Source organism: Misgurnus anguillicaudatus, chromosome 24 (assembly GCF_027580225.2).
Source record: "Misgurnus anguillicaudatus chromosome 24, ASM2758022v2, whole genome shotgun sequence".
In the NCBI taxonomy this organism is placed as follows: Eukaryota; Metazoa; Chordata; class Actinopteri; order Cypriniformes; family Cobitidae; genus Misgurnus; species Misgurnus anguillicaudatus.
This window is the reverse complement of record NC_073360.2, coordinates 32,183,588-32,192,882: the sequence shown is the minus strand read 5'-3', so window position 1 is coordinate 32,192,882 and position 9,295 is coordinate 32,183,588. Positions and strand designations below refer to the sequence as shown.

Here is a 9,295-nt window from a genome sequence, read left to right as displayed (position 1 = left end):
ACTTGATTACTACAAGATAACACAAGACATTTTCTTAAAAATATATAAAATAATACAAATATAATATAACAACGTAACACAAAATAAACAAAAAAATACTTTTAAGAATGTACAACTGGACCCGCCTCTCTGAGAGTTTCATTGGTCAATGTATGCAACAACAAGGGGTACAAGCTGCTGTGGTGCAGTGAAATCATTTCAAAACACAATAAAAACAAAACAAAAAAAACACTCAAATTACATTTGCTTTCTCAGCAGATTAATATTAGTAAACGCTGAGATAACGATACTCAATTTTACCTTTTACTACACAAAATTATTGACTAAAGCATTTGATACACCACAAACTGAGGACATCTGCTCGGGTTACATTGGGTTATGACAGGTGAACCATGAAATAAAATGTAAAATCAAAGTGTGTTTATGTGAATGTATGGATGTATACTCTTGGTGATCAAGAGTTTCATTCTATGTCAACTTTTGTTAATTTATAAAGCCCAATGACATAAAAAATAAACAGAAGAACTAACACTTTTTAAGTAAGAAAAAACAGTTAATGTTAATAACACTGAAAAAACATACAGTGTACAGGCCACTCAGTCATGCATAATAATTTAACATTTTGCACTTTTTGACCATCTTAGTTTCTGTTTAGCTGACAAAAACTTTTATTAATAATTTATTTCATATCCTCTAGAGGGCAGCACACTTTCATAAAAAAATACAAAAGCAGTCACTGGGACAGTACCATTTCAAAAGGTATTTTGAAAAGATGGCATATTAGCACCTCAAAGGTACATATCAGTACCAAATGGCATTTATTAGGAAGGGCACTGTCCTTGCAAAAAGTAAGACTCTTAAGGCATTAATATTTGCGATTTCTGAAATAATTACAGTATATTATAGATGGATTGCAAGTTTACAAACATTACAAGCTGCGCGTGCATCCAGGAGGCAGAAAGCCTGCTTGGTGAGCTGATCCGCTACTGCAACAACCTTAATTATTGAAGCGTTCTTTATTGTTTGTAAATAAATAAAACTTGATTTTAGTTGGATCTGTTTTTCTGTCTTTATTTTTGTAGTGTTACTGTGATACATGTATAAATTATAATGTTAGGCTAGTAACGTAAAAGTCGCATCTACTGGTATGTTAACATCATGCACCCAGCCAGTGCCGGTCCGAGCATCTTAGGGGCCCTAAGCAGAATTTGTTTGGGGGCCCCATCACCAATTTCTTTATTAAAAAATAAAGAAATTACAAACATTTATTAAAAGAACAAAGTTGCACATTAAGTAATGGCTAAAATTAGCATTAGGTACAGAAATCAAATTAAATTAATCATAACATACAAACGCATGTGTGTCCAGAAAGCTTCTTACTTTAGTGCCTTTTTGCGGGTTAAATGGTTTAAAAACACTTGAAATGTTAACATTTGCAAGCCCTTTAAACACGTGAAATGATAAACTTTCCCTATTTAAATTTGCATATTAATCCGCAATGTCCTTTTCTTCTTTCTCCTTTCGGCACCAGAGGGATACATATTTTTCTGTGACATGGCTTATCATTTATTACAGTTACGCGCATTTGCACACCGGCGCGAATTGTCAATGCACGCGAGGTGTCTATATTGCACATGAGTCTCAAACGCTAGCTAGTTGCAAATCAGATTTTTTTTGTCTTGAGTTTTTCATTTATTCATTTGTATTCATTCATTCATACATATTCATTCATTTATATTACTATTATATTACTTGTTTAAGTTATTTAATTGTAATTGCCACGGGACCAATGTATGACTCGGAGTACTGTTTCATATTTTTATATTTAAGTGGTCAAATAAAATCAATCAATCAATCAATCAATCATTTTGACTTACAGACACCGCTACTAGCATACAACACAATGCACTTCTCTTCTTTCTGCCTCTCGGTTGCTCGCGCAACCAGTCAATGACGTCGCCATGCAAACCATCTATAAGATACTTTATATTATTTATTATCTACTACAAGGGGAAGAAACTGTGGTTGTACGCACGTGTGGTTGTATATACAATATAGAAAGGCATAAGTTCAAAATCCTATTTCAAAATTAGATAAAAGGTAATACATTGATGTTACATTTTCATGTTCTTGTATTTTTGTATTTAGTTGGATTTAATTCTCAAGTTAAACAGCATTAAAATTGTTTAATAATTTGTATACTTAAAGGGATTGTTCACCCCAAAATTTTAATTCTGTCATTATTTTTTTCACCCTCATGCTTTTCTAAACCTGTATGAGTTTCGTCATACTGTTAAACACAACAGAAGATATTTTGATAAATGATGGTAACTATACACTCGACTGCCATAGTAGGAAAAACAAGGAAGTCAATGTGTACCATGCTCACCATCATTTATCAAAATATCTTAAACAGAATAAAGAAATTCATACAGTTTCGAAACAGGTGTGAGTAAATGATGACAAGATTTTCATCTTTGGTAAATTATCCCTGTAAGTGAAAAGTTGTTTGCAAACTTCCTCACTAGAGCTGAAAAGCCAGAGAGAGATCAAGATGCCACACATATCAGACAATGTTACAGTAAGTATAATGTGTATAAAAGCGTGTGAATTAAAATATTGATGCTATTATTTACATGACATATAATAAAGTTGTATTTTTTAATATTGACTAAAATATATGTTTGACTTCTGTCTTTTTCTATTTTAAACACTGTATTAAGCGCATATTGGAGGTGATGTAGAGCTATTTCTTTAGACGTTTGCATAAATGTTGAGATCTTCCATATTGGCATAAACATCTTCATAATCCTTAATCTTAAGAGACAAAGAGGAAAAATCTGTTAATAAGATTTCAGACACTATTTGAGGTCAGAAACTGGTTGTAAATTCACTAGAATGGTGTAAAGTAATATAATGATCAATTATGTACTTACAGTGCAGGATTTTCTCTGACTAAATTGTACAGGAGACAACAAACAATTAAAAATTAAGTCAATAAATCATTCAATATTTTTTTTTTTAAGGTAAATTTATTTAAACATTACATCTGAATAGCATACAGTTGGAATATTTTATAATGATAAAATCACTTAAAACTGCTGTTATAACATAGCCTGACGTTGTCATACTCAATTCTAGTCAGAATTTGAGGCTACATTTACACATAGCCGGGTATTTTGAGAAACGAATACTTTCCCGCCTCCGTTTTCAATAATAACATCGTGCACACAACATCATTTTCAAAAAAACTTTCCATTTACATCAACCCGCATAAGTACGCCGTCGAGCGGCATAATAACTATGCCAAAGCTGTGGGAGGCAGTGTAGGAAGGGGAATACAGCCATGCAAGCCAATCAAAATCGTCAGAATCAACACCAACGAAGAACACGAGCGACTTCCTGTTCCTTTCATAACAGCAAACATGGGCTGAATCCCAAACCGCCTACTTCCATACTATATAGTATGTAAAAAGCGCTACTTTGCGTACTATATAGTATGGAAGTAGGCGGTTTGTGATTCAGCCATGATAAACCTGATTGATCAGAAGCCAAACAAACTGTAAGGGCGCTCTCATGACGTTAAAATTTTCTGGCGCAAAATGTGACGTTTAAGAACCTAAAACCCCGTTTCTCCCAGTTGACACGGCAACACATAACCGGGGTAATCAGAAATATCCACTTTGGCCGGAGGTTTTAGAAATAATCGTTTTCTGTAATAAAAATGCGGTTTTCGTGTAAATGACAGGCCAAACCGCAGGGAAATATATGCATCTTTCCTTCGTGTAAACGGGGTATGAGTCTGATACCGCTCCATTGAGCTAAAATTATGAGGCGTGTCTCAACCGAAAAATGCCTCTGCACTCAATTGGATAGACATACGACCAATCAGAGCAACGGAGTGTTTGACTTATGTTGAAATGGCGTCTTTAGCAGCCTGACCGAACTGCTAGTAATTTCGCTACAATGATACTAACATCATTGTAATTATTCTAAGTCTGAGTGAGCGAAGGTACATCAACACCTACTATGTTTACAACATTTCATGTATATCACATTTACTAAGTCATACAGAAAGACTATCTCTTACCATTTGTACGTTAGGTGAACTTCATCCACGACGAGCTACCCATTACGTTGGCTTGAAAAATATCGGAGCCTAGCAAGTCCCTCCACTTATTCAGTAGTCACGATTCCAGGCTTCCGAAAAGAAGCTGGCAACGAACGCTAATTATATCCATCTCGTCGTGCACGCCGAGTTGCATCGCCATGATACCCATTTCAGTTGCTTCTTTAACTTTGTCCTCCATAGGAAGGACGGCGAAAACATAAACAAATGCCTTGATCACGTTTCTCTGTTCCTCTTTTTAAATCAATGCTCTGTCGATATCTTTTAGAACAGACTCAATGTCAGAATCCACACATCTGAATTCACCAGCGGCAGCCATTTCATTGTAAACAGATTGAACACACGCGCTCTTTGGTGACGTGGTTGATACGTTACTGTTGATCATCTGTCCATCATCGTAAAAAGCCCGCCCTCACAATTTGATTCGTCGGCCGGTTTTGGTATTCGCATAGTAGCTCCTCAACGGTGAATCCTCAGACCGATCTTCCCCGTTTTTCAAATAGTGGTGGGCGGGGCTAAGATCGGCTGGCACCCAGGCTAGTTATAACACATATTCTTAAGAAACCTGGGACAGACACAAAGAATTTTGATAACTACTACCGACCTATTTCCAATTGACCATTTATCTCAAAAATTCTGAAAACAAATTTTGCTCTGCAGCTCCAGAAACATTTGTCTTGTAATAACCTGTATGAGCAGTTTCAATCAAGGTTTTGTGCTCTTCACAGTGTTGAAACTGCACTTGTCAAGATTTCGAATGCTCTACTACTAACGGCTGATGGTTGTTTTTTAACAATACTTATACTTCTTGACCTTAGCGCAGCATTTAACAGCATTTCGCATCCTATACTCAACAGACTGGAATCTTTTGGAATCACTGGTTCAGCTTTAAACTGGTTTCATTCCTATCTCACAGATTGCATTCAATTTGTACAACTTAAACTGTTTAAATCAAAGCCTACTAATGTTGACACCGGTGTTCCCCAGGGCTCGGTTTTAGGACCCCTTCTGTTTATTATTTATCTTCTACCAATTGGTAGCATTTTTAGGAAATATGATATTCAATTTCATTACTATGCCAACGACACCCAACTTTACTTGTCTTCTAAACATTCTTCTAAGTTTCCCTTTTCTGCTTTTGGTGAGTGCTTCTGTGAATTAAAAAAATTGGTTTACAAGTAATTTCCTAAAACTGAACAGCAGTAAAACAGAAATTCTTCTTGTCGGTTAAAACAACCAAGTCAAATATTTCTTCTATTATAGTGGATAACGATTCTGTCTCTTTATCGAATCAGGTCAAAAATCTGGTGGCCATTCTTGACACAACGCTCTCTTTTGAATCTCACATAAATAAAGTTACCCGTACTGTTTTCTTTTATATTCGTAATATTAATCGTCTACGTCCTGTCCTTTCTCCCAAGAGTACTGCCATGTTAGTGCATGCTCTTGTAACATCGCAAATTGACTAATGTAATGCTTTGTTTTATGGGCTCCCCTCTAAATCTTTGCATAAATTACAGTTAGTACAAAATGCTGCAGCTCAAGTCATTACTAAAACTCCCACTTTTTAACTCATTTCTCCTGTTTTACAGACGTTACAATGGCTTCCTGTTATATTTTGTGTACATTTTAAAATGTTGCTTTTAACTTACAAAGCACTTAACAATCTGGCTCCTTCATATCTCCAAGATCTTATTCATATACACTCAATCTCGTTTACTGAACTTAAACTTGTTCTGCCACGCACTCGGACAGCTTCTATGGGATCACGAGATTTTAGCGATGCTGCACCCCATCTATGGAATTCTCTTAGATGTTCGCAACAGTTCTAGTCTTTCAGTTTTTAAATCTCGTCTTGAAACGTATCTGTTTAGGCAAGTCTTTTTATGTGATTTTTTTATGTGATTTAATGTTTGTTGCTGTACTAGTTTTACTGGATTTTGTAAGGTGTTTTTGAGTGCCATGAAAGGTGCCTTTAACTAAAATGTATAATTATTATTATTATGTATAGTGAATTTAATCTTTTAATAGTACTGTATTAATGCATTAACTCTTTCACCGCCATTGACGAGATATCTCGTCAATTAAGAGAAAAACGCTTCCCCGCCAATGACGAGATTTTCCGTCTTTCCGAAATACCGCTATTATCCACCAGGTGGCGCTCTTCCGCAGCTTTTTAAACCCGGAAGTTTTGCCCTATGGCAAGCTGTTGCATGTCCGTGTCTGTTTTAAAGATCGCTCTGAATGGGATCTCTATGAAAAGTCTGTCACAAAAATGGAATTATCTCTGCTTTTTGCTCAAAATGTGGTGTTTTTGCAGAAACCTACCCATATTCAAAAGCTGATTACAAAAGAACCACTGAAGGTAGGAAAAAACGGGTTTTTTTGTTTGAAAGCAGAGGGTCTGTTCTTTCATTTGGTATATTGTATGTTTATATATTTAAAGAAGAACTTTTTCTGGAAGGCATTAAACTTTAGTGAAAATCATGAAAAATGCTGTCGCTGGCTGGCAACTTTTTTTAAAAATGCTGGCGTGTACCTCTCAGTGTTTTAAAGGTGGGTTGCGTGATTTTTAAAAAACGATTTGGAAAAGGGAGTCGGGCTGACTACCAAAACACACTTGAAGCCAATCTGCAGTAGGGGGCGTGTCTACTAAGCGACATCGTTGCCTGGGTTGCATGTGTGTGGGGCGAGTTCATCAAAAGAAGGTCAAGATTCTATTGGGGTAGAGGAGTGTTTGTTTAAGTGATTTCAAATGTCAATCATGCACCCCGCCTTTAATTGAACGGTTTTGATTGCAACTTGTTAACATCATATACTGTGATGTAAACAAAAGTGCCGTCTCTGAGTTCAAAGTTTATTAAAACTATGACATTTGTTCTTTTTTTAATTTCACATTCATATTTGCAAACCCAGTGTTAATCTATTACGTCATACACGTGTTTATAGTCAGGTTACCCTTTAATACTTTGATATAATCTAAAAAAAAATTAGGCATTTAAAAGGGCTAATGCCGAAATCTCAGCCGATGTTCTTTATGTGTAGGCTATATTTTTATATAGTACCAGTCAAAAGTTTTCCACACTTCACATACAGTTTAAACATAGGAAATATTAATTTAATTAATAAAATCAACCATTTGAATTATAAAAAAAACATTCAACAACATTCAACATTTAAGCCAAAACTGCACTTCTGTCTATTGGGCTGCAGAAATATATTAACTTCATCTGCTATGTTACTGACAAACTATGCTGACTTAGGAAATGTGATGTGATCGACGTGATAAGTGTGAGTGACACGGCTGTTATTGAAAAGGGAAATGCATGGGGACATATTTATCTTACTTTAAAGAGAATGCTGGACTCTGTGTCGTGAATACACCGCTTGAGTGCTTCTATGCGATAGGCTTATAATATATCTGCCCATAAAATCTGCAAACTGATAAATCGGTTGTGCTTTAATCTAAAGAACCTTTATCAAGTGCAAAGAACAGAAAGATTCTTGTGATGTTAAAGGTTCTTTACGTAACCACACTGTGCAGACAAAAATGGTTCTTCGGTGCCATTATGATGCACCTTTATTTTAGTTAAGACAAATAGTTTGATCTAATACTATTTAAAAATATTTTAAAACAGTTTTAGAGACTGACTGGGTTTAAATGCACAATACCTTTTTGGTGATGATATACGGGCTTTAGAGAGAGTCTTGTCTGCCGCAACTGCATCATTTAACCTGTGAACAGTTTTACACATAGGCCTACATTTATTTACTTTATCCCTTTGCTTGATTCTTTTACACTTATACAGATGCATTTCGAGGAGTATACTTTTTTACCTAAAGAGTTGATACCTCAAAAGTACATTAGTACCAAATACAAAGGAGAGAGAGAAGGAGGGTGACATACAAGGGGTCATCCAACATCTATTTATGAGCGTACCTGCACACATTGACATCGTTTTACATTTGAACAATATTACAATTTAAATTATGGCTGTTTAAGGTGTACTCTAAAAATGCTGGGTTATTTTCAACCTGATCTCCTGAATTTCCGTGGGTCACGGAATTATTTGCTTATTTTTCCGAGGCATTCTCACGGATCTCCACATTTTCCGTGGCCCTGCCACAGACTTTATTTTCTGTGGCATTCTTACGGATTGGTTCCTCAACTGTTTTGTCCTATATTCTTACTGTTGTCGCTTCAGTTTAGGGTTAGATTTACATAAAATTACATCCTTACCCAAACCCAACTCTAACCCCAATGCCAGGTGACAATTGTTTAAAGTTTAGAAAATTAAAGAATAAATCAGAGAAAAATAGTATAAACCAATACTTAAAGTGACATCCTAACGCAAGCACCAAATCTAACTCTAAACCGAAGCAACAATGGTTTGAAAATAGGAAAACGCAGTTGAGTAACCAATCTGTGAAAATACCACAGAAAAATGCAGAGATCTGTGAGAATGCCACAGAAAAATGTGAGATCTTTGTGATGTGAGATCAAGTTGGTTATTTTCAACCTAGCATTGGGTAAATATAGGACAGAACACCCTGATGGGTTAAAAGTTGTTGTTATCCAATCATGAGCAGCAGTTGGGTTGAAACAATCCAGCATTTTCTTAAAAATCTGATAAGGTTGCTAAGGCTGAGAGCGGTCTCTAGGCATGTTCTCATCACTCAAAAAATAGCTTGTTAGTTTAACTTAATACAATTATGACACCTATTTCCACACAATTTAACTAATTTATCTAATCATCAGAGGCGGACACTACTTAAGTATTTTTACTTTCTACATAAAAATACATTTTCAAGTATTCATATTTTATCAGTGTTTTTCTTTGGAAAACATACAAAAGCATTTACTTCACTACATTTCATAATTTCAAGTTTTTGGTTTATATTTAAAAATTTAAGTTCATTAAACATCTAGTATTTTTTTTACTCAAGTAAAATGTACTTTCGTACTTTTACTCAAGAAAAGTAAAAGTACATAATTTGTATGTAATTAATTAGGTATCAAATAAATTTTAATATGCAATATAAAAGGAATACACAGTATGATTCTATGCTTTAGATTAGAATGTAGTGACATTTTTTTGAAAAGTAATTTTTTTCTCAAGACAAACAATCTGATAAAGCACAGATGCTTGGAAAATGTACTTAAAA

General features: G+C 35.0%; 1 long non-coding RNA gene across 1 annotated transcript; it reads right to left on the bottom strand.

Moving 5' to 3' along the window:
* Window positions 1-2,173: 2,173 nt before the first annotated feature.
* Window positions 2,174-7,869, bottom strand: LOC141361653 (uncharacterized). Its single transcript, XR_012367811.1, has 3 exons — window positions 7,802-7,869; window positions 2,937-2,955; window positions 2,174-2,817 (listed from the first exon to the last, which is right to left on the bottom strand). It is a non-coding gene; the product is annotated as an uncharacterized lncRNA (long non-coding RNA).
* Between the last annotated feature and the right edge of the window lie 1,426 nt (window positions 7,870-9,295).